Source organism: Mchenga conophoros, linkage group LG16, assembly GCF_057382185.1.
Source record: "Mchenga conophoros isolate Kocher_MC1m ecotype Shallow Benthic linkage group LG16, M_conophoros_male_GT1.1, whole genome shotgun sequence".
NCBI classification, from domain to species: domain Eukaryota; kingdom Metazoa; phylum Chordata; class Actinopteri; order Cichliformes; family Cichlidae; genus Mchenga; species Mchenga conophoros.
The window spans coordinates 40,752,968-40,766,437 of record NC_140541.1 but is presented as its reverse complement, the minus strand read 5'-3'; the positions used below and the strand labels follow the sequence as shown (position 1 = coordinate 40,766,437).

The 13,470-nt window shown below is 37.5% G+C and overlaps 1 long non-coding RNA gene across 1 annotated transcript; it reads left to right on the top strand.

The window, feature by feature from the left end:
• Positions 1-2,832: 2,832 nt before the first annotated feature.
• On the top strand, positions 2,833-7,312 carry LOC146557373 (uncharacterized). The gene is made up of 4 exons (XR_014889064.1): positions 2,833-2,858; positions 4,841-4,872; positions 6,043-6,069; positions 7,270-7,312. It is a non-coding gene; the product is annotated as an uncharacterized LOC146557373 (long non-coding RNA).
• The last annotated feature ends 6,158 nt before the right edge of the window (positions 7,313-13,470 follow it).

The window sequence follows — 13,470 nt, the reverse complement described above, 5'->3', positions numbered from 1 at the left end:
GCGGTCAGGGTAAAAATTCAAATTAAGGGGAAGCAAATTATGCAGATTAAAAAAACCCCACTGTGAATAATTTAAAAAATGTATTCATTTGTTCCTTTGTTTGTTACTTGTTTGTTTGTTCAAAAATATAAAATGTTATATTTCATAAATTAAAAACAATGAAGTTCTTATTTTCTATGTATTTATAATTGTATATTGTATATGCTTTTATTTTTATTATAAAGTATATATTAAGATGAAGACCTTTGTGTAAATTTATATACACAGGTATATAAAATAATTATTCTGTTTGTTTTTTATTATAAAGTACAGACTGTTCATTAGAATCTAGCCCTGTACCATAATTAACTGTTTTGAAAATCTAATAAATATTCATTTTAACATTCCTGCTCTTTTAATTTTTTATTCAAATAATTGTGGAAGCGCAAAATGATGAACTTGAGATTTTTGGGTAGACATGATATCAATGAGAATAGAATAGAATAGAATAATCCTTTAATTGTCCCACAAGGGGAAATTTGGTTGTATCAGCAGCACAGAAAAAAGAAAACACACACACACACAGATATACAAACAGAACAGGACACAGAACAGAAACACGATTTTTACATAGTTACATTAATTTACATTAATTACATTACAAATTAATCCAAAATCTATACAAACAATTGAAGCATCCGTTGGAATTGTGAATACATCCTTGTTTGTCATGTTTACATTTATGGCCCTAAGATGCGCAGACACATGATAGGCTATTAACTGCAAAAATATATGCATATATAAACAGGAAATGAGAGACAAAATATATTCTTTGATTTGCTGGAGTTTTGTGCACATCCCGTATGGCAAGGATAAACAACATTACAACTACATTAAAACTCCCAAGAGCTTATTTTTTTCATTTAGTTTAGTTTTAGTATAGCTTTCCTGATTTGATGATAAACTACAGAATATTGTTGAAATGAAGTTCACATTGTGATATATTTCAGGTGTGGAGAGTCACACAGCTGAACAATTGATGCACATATTTAAAGAAACAGGGATCAAATAAAGAACATTGCTGTGGAATAAATTACATTGAAAAATAATCACTGCCCTGTGTTAGAGAGTGATTTATGATCAGGTATTAATTGGGTTAACTTTACCTCTTACAGCTTTTAACATAGTGCTGTGACCGGGATAAAATTTATCATAAAGTAGCTGGAAACAGTAGACTCATTAACATGAATGTTATGGTTCCAGTGTGATCAAAACTCATATCAGCTGTGTGACCTCATAAAATGATAAACAGAAACACATCTGACTGGATGTGATCTTCATGAACTTCATAAACTTTTCAAATAGACTTAATGGGTCAAACTATATGTCTGACCCATTATCTATATATATATTAGAGCAGTCTAAGCACAGATGTGCTACCCCAAGAATACAAAGCCACACTGGAAACGATGACAGGCTTGCAGCCCTGTGTCTTCCTGGAGTAAGGTGCCTGATCAGTAGTACAAGAATTATGCTTCTAGTCCACCTAGGTTTTGAGTTACACAACGTTTTGTAACTCCAAAAAACGGCGTTTTTCGCCTCTCGCCGCGATCTAATTCTGACTCCTCATTACCCTGTTTTTCAAAATGGCTCCTCGCTTTCCCAGTGGCGCAGTTGGTAATGACATGGGTCTGCAAGCCAAAGATCGTGGGTTCGATTCCACCTTGGTCAACATGTTTTTTTCCCTACAAATTAATACACTGTCACAGACCAGTAATTCATATTCATCATTTATTACAATTCTGCAAACTTTTATGATTTTACCAGCTTTTCTAATATGGACCTCACATTCTTGTTAAGACTCCATGGCACAAATACTCTTCCCTTTAGGCTCTGTGTATGTGTGTGTGTATCAATATGTCTCCCATTTTAAAGTATTAGTCCTCCATAATTGTATTTCTGGTAAATCACAGTATTCCTGCTATGTTGTACTATTTTTCTAAATCATAATGTTTCTGTAATGTTTAAGTATTTTTGGCTAAATATATTCTTTCTGTTATCTTATACTATTTCTCCTAAATTCTTGTATTTTTGAGAAGTTATCATGTTTCTGGTAAGTTACAATATTTCTGTTAAGTTCTGCTATGCTATTGTATTTCTGCCAAGAATTATGTTTCCTCTAAGATATTGCAGTTCTGCTAAGTTATTCCATTTTAGCAAAGTTCCTTTGCTTCTGCAAAGTTTTTACAATTTCTGCAACTTTTCAGCTTTTTCAGCTAGTTTTAGCAGACAGCTTCAGCTTTAAAGCAATTCAGAATTCATGATTACAACCAATATGTAGTAGAATAAAAGAAACAAATGTGCAATGAACATATCAGGAGTCGCTGTTAAAAAGTCTCATAGCAGTGGGGTTAAGGGACCTCCTGAACCTCTTGAGTCCTGCAGTGGAGTGAGATGAACCTCTGCAGCTCCTACTGTGAGGATGCTTAGGCGATCACCAACACCAGCTCCTTGGTGTTGGTGTTCAGCAGAAGACTGTTCTTATTACTGCAGTCAGTTAAATAAATCTATCATAATAAAGTACATTTTAACATAATGACCTTATGTTTATTTATGTCTTTTAACCATTATTTCAAATTCAAAGAATCCTGTTTGAAACATTTATTAAACTTATAGAATTAAATTTCTGCTAGTTGCTTTTTGTTGCAAAAAAGCAACTAGCAACTAGTATAATAATATTTAAATTTACATATATTTTTCACGTTTTCCATGCCAATTTTGTGTAATTGCGGAGTTTCCCACTACCCGTGAATGCCTCTTTTTTTAACGTCTCTGCCTGACTCCTGAATCTCCGTCCACTCTCAGCTCGATCCCCACCGGTAAGCGCTGCTTCTCTGTCTCTCTTTTCTGAAATGAAATGTCTATAAGCTGTATGAGGGATTTACCCAGTTGTTGTTAGTGACTTATGAAGCCAGTCGAAGTACAAGTCATGTTAAAGTAACACAATGGCTGCTTTTTTAGTGAAACGTTGTAATTTTACTATTTAAAAGGAGTGTTTGGTATGCTAGCACTAAGTGCTAACGCCTAGCCTAGCTGCTATAGGCCCAGTGTGAAATTAATATGGTTCATTTGATTGTTTATTACAGTTATTGTGTTGTATTTGGTTCATTCGGTGTGTTAGTGTTTCTGAGTCTGTTAGGGAAGCTGAAGTTAATTCTCTTCACAAATCAGTCAGTTAAAAACGGCCTCATTCTTTCGGTTGTAAGCCGTCATTTTAGAACCACTGATTAGCTGCTGAAGCAGCAGGGTCGGCAACTTCAAAGGAGCCATTTTACCGCCATTAGCTGTGTCCCAAAACGTCGGCTGCATCTTTCGGAGGACCCAGCCTTCGCGGTCTACGTGGACCGAGAAGGCTGTGAAAGTGGACGGTCTAGCCTTCAGATTTGCGTCACCGCTGTCTCGCTGGAGTTTAATAAACTCGGCCGTCTGCTCCTTGCTATTTAAAATATAACAGGACACTGGCGTAAATTCTCGACCGTTTAACGTTTATTGAGCTGTGTGAAAATCCCGGAGGAACCCACCGGATTGATTAATAAAGCTTTATTTAATCTAATAATCTAATAACTTTGATCTCAGCCAAACCGATTTACTCCAGAACAAATAAAACACAGAAAAAGGCAAACAATTACATTTTTAAGTTATCAGAGTGACTTGTATATCATGTTTAACCTGAGTAGCGAAAGAGCGGGGGTCTGAACCCCCCTCCCAGCTTGCCATCGAGCCGGTGGGTGACAGACGTCTCTGAAAACGTCGGCACACTTTTGCAAATATGCGATGTCTTGATAAACCAAGCAGATATTTACACCGCTACTTTCTCGCCTAAAAATATGTTAAAAGTTTATTCGGGGAAATGAAGGACTCATTTGTCGGCCGCATTTGAGACAGCCTTCGTCGACTGGCTGTGACATAATCGGCCTTCAAATGCGGCCTCCGGAGGATGCAGCCGACATTTTGGGACACAGCTTCTGACTGAAAGCCGGGAGAAAAAGAGTCACGTGCCTGTACCGGTGTGTTTTTGTGCTGTGGGTTAATTAACAGAAGGGAGAGAGAGAGTGAGGATGAAACACATAATATAAGAATAATAACATCTCTTAACAAGAAGTTTTTTTTTAATTAGGTAATTTTAGTTTTTTAGTTAAATTTTTAAGAACTGTTTAACAAACACTTGTTTGTGCAGGTTGTTTTTTTTTTAAAATGAAACCTACACCTGCAGCTCTGTTTAACTTCTCACTTTGTGAAAAACTAACGAAATATAAAAAAGTCCACCTTCAAATAAATAAAATGCAGCAGTGCACCATTAATATTATAAATATGATATGTAGATATTTAAAACAACAGCATATTAAATGATACTGTGTGCAGGTGATAATATTTTTAGGAAGCAGAATTTGAATGCAGACGAACTCAAATGTTGAAGCCTACAAAAATATCATCCAAGCTTTCATTTATGATTGTTCATGCTTTGAAATTGTGATGTCAGAATTTGATAAAGTGTGCAGAGCTAGGTGTAGCAAATCATTGCTTATTAAATCTACTGTGTTATCTAATAGCACCAAACTAATAGAGCTATCACATAACTGAGAAACGTGTGTGGCTTATTACAAATGGATGAAACCACATTTTACCTTAATGAAGACAGTAATCTTTAATAAGGTGTAGAAAAAGGTGAGTTGTTTGTTGCTGTGATAAACAAAGAAGTGTACTGAATCTTTTGGACTACACAGAGTGATGCAGTATTGACTGTGATGCTGATTTGAGTTGTCTCATTCTGTATTTTTGTGCTTTGTCTTTTGTTACACAGAGTGAAAGAGATCTTTGGTTTTGCCTTTGCTGGTAAGTAAACAGTGATTGTAACTGAGGCAGTATGAACCTGGCATTGCGTAGCACATTTGGCAACTTACATACAGTAGTTTGACTTTTTGTGATATGTTTCCATTTACTGATGGGCAAAAACACAAAGTCAGGATTTATTACCTGTAGCAGCAAAGCCCTCACACAGGACCTCTGACTGTCCCTGAAAATGTCCCTGAAGTTTAATAGCCCATTTATGTATGATTTAAATTTCTTATGGCTTATTGAATCCAAACATAGGTAAATGTCAGTTGTTCATTTTCTCCTTATGTTTGTGGATTTAAGTAGCAGACAAAACAATGAAAGTGTTTTAGGGGAGTCAGTATAAGTGGTTGCTCAAACACTTAAGAGCTGCACAGGTATTGATTCATATTGTCTCTCAAATTCTGCTGATGTGTTACATTAAAGTCAGAACACTGTAGAAGTATTTTGTACAGTTAAGCAATAATGAAAAACTAAGAGAACCAGAGGTGTGAGTGGACATTGTTAGGTACATTACAGCCAGTGTGTCTAATTAGTTTATCACTTATTTGGTGAATATAATGTGTTTTAAAATTTTATAGAAAAGTTGCCAAAAAGGTACACTGCAAAATACATAAATATTCCTAGCAACAGGTATAATGAAAGGACTTTTTAGTGTAAAAATTTAAGACATTTAATTTTAATTACAAAACATGGTGCACCTCTGCTATTGTAACATGTCAATATTTAAAACTATTTTAAGATTTACATATTCATATCAGACATGACGAGGTTTTCTGTTGCTTCTGATTTATATAATTATTTTGTATCTAACATTTTTAAAAGTTTTGGCTTTCACACTTTAGTAGTACTGACCTGTTGTAGAAAATGTTGGAGCCACAAAGCTTCTGTGTAGGAAATATTTGGTATATCCTGCACTTGTGCCAACAAATATTGGTGGCTATTCTTTATATTTCTGTAGTAATGAATGCTTTTATTACACTTGCTACAGCCATGTGAGACGCTGCAGTTCATTTATCTCCTCTTTAGACTACAGTAAGCTCATAAAGCCTTAAATAAATTAAGAATTTTACTAGTTAATTTATGTCACAGTAAATTGGATTGTGTGTGAAGAGGCTCAACAGTCTGAATCATCAAACAGTGATCTGATGAATTGTTTCCTTTCTCTAGACTGCTGATCTGATCGTCTCCAGTCTGGTAAGTAAAGGTTTGTCTGAGGTACAGTGCTGGGAAATGTTTCTCATTATAGGACATTCAGTTTAGTGGAGTGAGTCAGCACAGCTCTTGGGAATAATCAGATCGTAGAAAAGTCTGTGTAAACATTTCCAGACTTACAGATCTCTCTTATCATCATAGTACATTTTTAATTAGGCCCTAATATCGGCCATGCTAAGTTTATTGTAGATTTAGTGGAGTGTGTATTAAACATGCCCCATATTTGACTGAAAAATGTAGAAACTGCTGTTTAGGAGTCATCTGTCTCCAAATTTTTCATTTTGCCAAAAGTCATACTGAGTAAATTATTTTTTACTTTTATGTTAACGGCTCCCCAGACATTATGATATACTGTTGAACCAGGTAAGTACACACAGAAACGGGAATTTGAGACCTTTGGGCATTTAGGATCATGTGAGTTGAGTGCTGTGAAGTGTTTAAAGCAGGTGGTCTGAAACTGTCTGCTCTGACTTCATTGTGTGGGTTTAGCTTGACCATATAATGTTTATAGTAAGTTACTGTAGCACCATATCTTGGTTTACAGACTGTGTTTGTTTTTATTGTGTTAATAGAATGCAAAAATGTCCTTATCATATGGTGGTGGAACATTTCTAAACATTTTCATTCAGTTGAATCTAATAATGTACTGTACGACTCTTCAGTGTGTAATGATATATGTGTTCTGTATTTTTCGGACTGTAAGGCGCACTAAATTCTAAGGCACATTAAGCCAAACAAAACAGATAAGTGAAACTTTATTCAACTAATTTACAATAACTCTCAAAATTGTTCAGTTGTAAGACATAAAATACAGAACAATACACTCACTTTTCAGGATTTATGGACTGATGAATGTGGATTGATCAGTTTGAAATCTGCTTCATAAGCATGGCTCTCAACAGGTGCCAGGCCCTTATACACACACACCATATTATGTTGAAGCACAGTACGAATTACTCTACGAGGGTGCTGACTATGGTATCCATGCTCCGACAATACATCAAGTGGTGCCCGTGTACCACATAGAATTGGTTTAAAATCAGTAAGCACAACCATACATAAGGTGCACTGTCTATTTTTGAGAAAATTAAAGGCTTTTAAATGTGCCTTATAGTCTGAAAAATACGGTAAAGCCAGGTTTATTGGAAGTGTGTCTAATTCCACTTTCTTTCTGTCTTACAGGTGACCTGCTGCAGAAAACCCTCTCCCTCTATCATTAACAAGCAATTCAGTCTGTCCTATCACTCTCCCTCTCCCTGCTCAATCTTTTTTGACAAGCCATTCTATCTTCTATCCATTCTCCGCCATGTGCTCTATCTAATTTGACAAACTTGAACCTGAGTTGAAACGCAATCCTGTGACTTGAAATCCAGTTTTACCAGAATCTAAGTTTTTGGAATTGAAGTTACCTGAACTTTGTCAGTCTGTATTCAGAATTCTGAGAGATCTCTGCTCTCACTGCTCCATCTTTCCTGTCGTTAAACTCTCTCACATCCAGTCATTTTTCTGGAAATCACAAGTAGAAAGTTAAAATTACAGTAGTAGAATTACAGTACAGTAGAACTCACAGTAGAAACTACTTACACAGCCCTACATTTGTCATTTTAATTTTGCATTACACTTTGGAATAAACATTGATTGGCTTACAGGTGCAATTGCTTTGATAAATTATATAAAATATACACCTCTTAAAGGTTTATTTGTAATAAGACAATCTGGTTATTTTGTAATATATACATTCAGACTGCTCTATTTACATAAATATTAAATTAGATTCAAATACATTTTTCAAGTCTGTATCATTGACTATAACATTTGACTACAGTAAGTTTATACTAATATTATTTAAGGACAAACCCATTTCTATTACTCAGTGTAAGTATTGAGTTACAATTGTCATTGAGAAGCTGCCCTGAGGACCCAGACTTCCTGTTTCCTGACTGTTGCAGAACATCCAGCTGAAGAATCCTCATCGCCTGTCATCTGATCACCACACCACCACAGCTCCTTATATTTGCTTTAGATTTTAGATATCTCAAAGAGTTACACAAAGTCTACTTCAAAGCTAAGAGTTTTATTATAGCCTGTTGATTGATTGTTGAGATTTATTCTGCATATTACTTCACAGAAGTATAGACCTATTCATTAACCAGTCTGGTTAAAAAAAAGAAGTAATAATATACAGTTGTTGAAAAAGCTACAATAAAACGTTTTAAGGATCTTTCAATAACTTTTATATTGAGTTTGTATTTAAGCCAGCCTTTTACATCAATTAAACGGTCATAAGAACACTTTACCATTTGTATAGTTGATCCATTTAATAGAAACTTGAGGAGTTTTTCAGTGTTTACAGGTTGAGTTTTGTATACATTTGTGTATAAATACATATAAGGTCCAATTTGTACTTGCACAAAATGCCAAGGAAAGGTCAAAGGTCACAGTCCCAGAAGCTTAGATGGCAAAAGCAGAAGGAACAGGTAAATCTTTCTCAGACCGGTGAGCAGGTAAAGGTGTCTGTTACAAGTATTCCCAGTCCAGAAGTGCAGCTCAGCGTTCAGACGGCCGCAGTGTCTTATGCAGATGTGGTAAAGAGAGGTGTTTGCTCATCATCAGTGCCAAATGCTAAAGTACAGCAGGTAATCCAGACTGAACCCCAGCTAACTGTGCAAACGCAGCATGATGGAGAAGCTCCAGGACCGTCTCATGTACAGGTTACAAACAGTGAAAGTTGTCCACGAGTGAGTAGCATCTGTGCGTCTCGAAGCCAGGCCAATGCTAAGTATGGAAAGTACCGGAATCAGCAATGCATGGCGAATAGTTTGGTTTTCCTGTCATTCTTACACGAGGATGAATTCATTACCAGAGCAGATCTCAACCGTGTGTTGGACAAAGGCCATGCCGTGTATTCAGATGCCAGAAAGAGGTTTGTGAACAGCGTGTTTCTAGCCTGTGATGAACTTCCCACTGTGATCATCAGCCGCAGACACGAGTATCAAGTCGACATGTCTCAGTTTGCTCATTATGGCACATTTGACGGTACAGATCATCTTCCGAGCCTTGAACAGGGACTACAGCGTTTGGCATCAGAGTTTCGCTACGCTTTGCTAGTCATGGGAGGAACAGCCATCGCAGTTTCCAGGCTGACTTCAGGTGAATACGCATACTTTGACCCTCACCCACGTAGGTCTACAGGAATGCCATTGTCGCTAAGTGTAAGTGGTGGAACTGCAGTTATGTTAAAATTCACACGTCTTAACGACATGATTGACAGGATCAAACGTTTGTACCAAATGTTTTGCATTGCACCAACCTGTGCTTATGAGCTACAGCCTGTTGAGTTCCACAGTGAAAACGCTGCTGACCAAAGAAATGCTGATGAAAACAGACAAACCGCTACAACTGTTTCAGCACCAGCTTTAAATGAACCTGAATTTGAAACCCCAAAGTCCACTGAGCAGACACAGAAAACTGTGGCCGACACTTTAGCTACTGAAGTGATGTCATCCAGAGTGGATTATTCAAATGAGCCAGCTGCTGAGCTGAACAATTCTGATTATTTAGAAATAGAAACCTCTGCATCTTCTGTGAGAGAACCTCAGGTAACATCAGATTCTGTTCCTCAGAAGGATCCAACCGCTGCCAACCGCTGTTCAACAAAGACAACACAGGAACTTTCACATAAACTGCTGAAATATAGTAAACAGGGAAGGAAAAAAATGAGGAGAAGATCATTGGCCCAACAAAAACTACCAAAAAGAAAGGATCCTGATCACAGACAAAAGAAGAGTGTGTACAAAAGTAATCTATATAAGCTAAATCCTATATATAGAGAGAAACAGAGGGAACATTTGAGAAAGATCTATAAGGAAAGAGATGATTTTAAGGAAAAACAGAAGGCGCAAATGAGAAGGATCTATAGAGAAAGTGCTAAAATTAGAGAGAGAAAAAGAGAACGTGTCATAAGGATGTATAAAGAAGATTCTTTATTCAGAGAAAAGCAGAAGGAACGAATAACAAGAACATACAGAGAATCTCCCGTGTTCCGAGAAAAGCAGAAGGAACGAATAACAAGAACATACAGAGAATCTCCCGTGTTCCGAGAAAAGCAGAAGGAACGAATAACAAGAACATACAGAGAATCTCCCGTGTTCCGAGAAAAGCAGAAGGAACGAATAGCAAGAACATACAGAGAATCTCCCGTGTTCCGAGAAAAGCAGAAGGAACGAATAACAAGAACATACAGAGAATCTCCCGTGTTCCGAGAAAAGCAGAAGGAACGAATAGCAAGAACATACAGAGAATCTCCCGTGTTCCGAGAAAAGCAGAAGGAACGAATAACAAGAACATACAGAACTTGTGCCGAATTCAGAGAGAAACATAAAGCTTACATGAGGTCATATGTTTCTAACCTATATAAAGAAAGTGTAGAATTTAGACAGAAAAAAAAATGTTACATCACTAAACGTTATGGAGAAGAGAGACAATTTCAGCAACAACACAAAGAGAATATGAGAGAACGAATGAGAGTAAAATATTGGAACGGTTTTTCTTTTAGACAGATGCATAATATCAGATGTGCAATGAACATAAAAAGAAAATATCGTCAGATGCATCGACCAGCTGAAAGTTTACAGTGTCATCCAGATAACAGTTTAATGAATGAGGCCATATCTCGTTTCAGATCCAACATTAAGTCAGCACCATCTTATGTTTGTACTGTTTGTCTAAAAGCTTCTTTTCCTAATCAGGTGAAAATCTGCAAAAGAGAAAATTACTCAAAACACCAAACTGTAGCTCAGCAGTGTCTAACTGGTAAATTTGTTCATGTGTGTGATGAAGCATGTAATGATCACTGCAGCTTTCCCGTTGAGAGAAAAAAGGAGTATATCTGTCACACGTGTCACAGTTCCCTCAAAAGTGGATGCATGCCCAGGCTTGCTGCTGTCAACGGTTTAGAACTGCAGGATATTCCAGCTGAACTGTGTGATCTCAACATTCTGGAGAGACATCTGATTGCCAAATGCATACCATTTGCAAAGATTATTCCTCTTCCAAAGGGCAGACAAAGACTCATACGTGGTAATGTGGTGTGTGTACCATCTGAAGTCCAACAAACAGTTGACTATCTACCTCGGCTCAGAAGCCAATCACAGATCATGAGGGTGAAATTGAAAAGACGACTGTGCTACAAAGGCCATCAGCTGTTCCAGACTGTCACCTGGTCTAAACTCATTCAAGCTCTGCGTAAACTGAAACAGATTCACCCACAGTACACAGATATTGTTATCAGAGATGATGCATTGCTTTGTGATCCAACATTACCTGATGATGACAGCAGTGATGAAGCCAGCATGGGAAGTGATGATTATGATGAAGCAGATTTAATGGAAATTGACAACTATGAAAAAGATGCCCTTTTGTGCGAAAGTGAGTCTGAAAGTGAACAAGCTATTAATATGCAATCCTGTGATGAACAACCAGAGGAACAAAATCCAGATGAACCAGAAAGTGATTTGAACAATGGAGGTTTTGCTCTAGAAAGTTGTCTGCAGCCTGTTGACATTTCAGAAGAGATTCTCTGTTTCAGTGATAACACATATTGTGTGGCTCCTGCAGAAAGAAACAATCCTGTCAGCTTCTTCAGAACTCCTCATTTGGAAGCCATGGCATTTCCTGTGCAGTTTCCTACTGGTCAGAATACACTGGATGAAAAGAGACTTCTTAAACTCACACCAAGTGCTTACTTCAAGTCAAGGCTTTTCAACATTGATGCAAGATTTGCTAAAGACACAAATTACCTGTTTTTCTCACAGTTTGTCACTGAAATACATTTGGCTAATTCCAGCATGACAATACAGCTAAGGAAAGGTAAAACTATGACGAAAGATGGACGCAAAATCACATCAGGAATGTTACAAAGTAAGACAGAAGTAGAGAAGCTGGTAAGAAATAAAGATGCAATCAGATTTATGCAGCCACTCAGAGGAACTCCAGCTTACTGGCAGAAAACTACCAAAGATTTATTCAGTATGATTCGTCAAATAGGAACACCTCAGTTCTTTGTCACTTTCTCTGCTGCTGAGATGAGATGGCCTGAAGTGATCCAAGCAATAAAGAGACAGCAAGGTGAAGAGGTTGATTTTGAAGCCCTGGACTGGTCAGAAAAGTGTGAAATTCTAAGATCAAACTCCAGTACCACCATGCGGATGTTTGATAAGCGTGTGAGCGTTGTTCAGAGATTTGCTTTTTTCTCCTGCACAGCCCCTTGGTGAGATCATTGATTACTTTTACAGAGTTGAGTTCCAGCACAGAGGTAGTCCGCATATACACATGTTGCTGTGGATTCGAGAAAAGGTAGAAGCAGATGTGGATGATGAGCCAAACTGTCTGTGACTTTGTGGACAGATACATCTCAGCTCAACTCCCTGATCCAGAAAAACAACCTGAACTGCACAAAAAAGTCTCTGAACTACAAAAGCACAGCAAGAACCACACAAAGACATGCTTTAAGAGTGTGAACTCTGTTGTAGATTTGGGTTTCCAAAACCACCATCCACAAGAACAATGATTGGTGAGACAGGATGAGGATTCAGACACTGAAGCTGCAAAAGCCAAACTCAGACTTTGTTGAACCTGCTGAAGGAACCTGAAGCTGCTTCCCTCACCATAGAGCAGATTCTGTCACGATGCAACTTGACAAATGAATGAGTATGAACAATGCCTCCAGAACATAAACAAGAAAACAGCTCTGATTCTGAAACGTGACCCAAAGGGACTGTTGGATCAACAATTACAACCCAGATCTGCTTGAAGCCTGGAACTCTAATTTAGATGTCTCATTCATTTTGAATGCCTATTCATGTGTAGAATACCTCTGTAAATATATAACAAAGAAAGAATCTGGCCTCTCCGAATACCTGAAGACAGTTATCGATAACTCTGATAAGAACACCGTCAATGAATGTGATGAAATGAGAGCTGTGATGCAGGCTTACTCAAAAAAAGAGAGAGATCAGCGCACAGGAGTGTGTGACTCGAGTCTGTGGCCTAAAATGAAAAATGTTCCCGCAGTGTTGTATTTGTACCAACAGATGATAACCCAGTAAAAATGAGTCGGCCATGAGCTTCCTGGAAAGCACAACACATGACAGCTGTAATATTTGGATGACAAGTTTGAGTGGATAAATACAAATGCAGACCTGAGACCCCAGAATATGAGGAAATGTCGCTGGCTGATTTTGCTGCCCTGTGCCGGTTGGTGAGTGTCCAAATGAAGGAAAAGATGTGCTTCCTCTTCTAAACCAGCTTGGATTTGTACAAAGGCGAAAGAATGATAAACCAGCTATAATCAGGTATTACCACTGTTCACAGGAAAAAGATCCT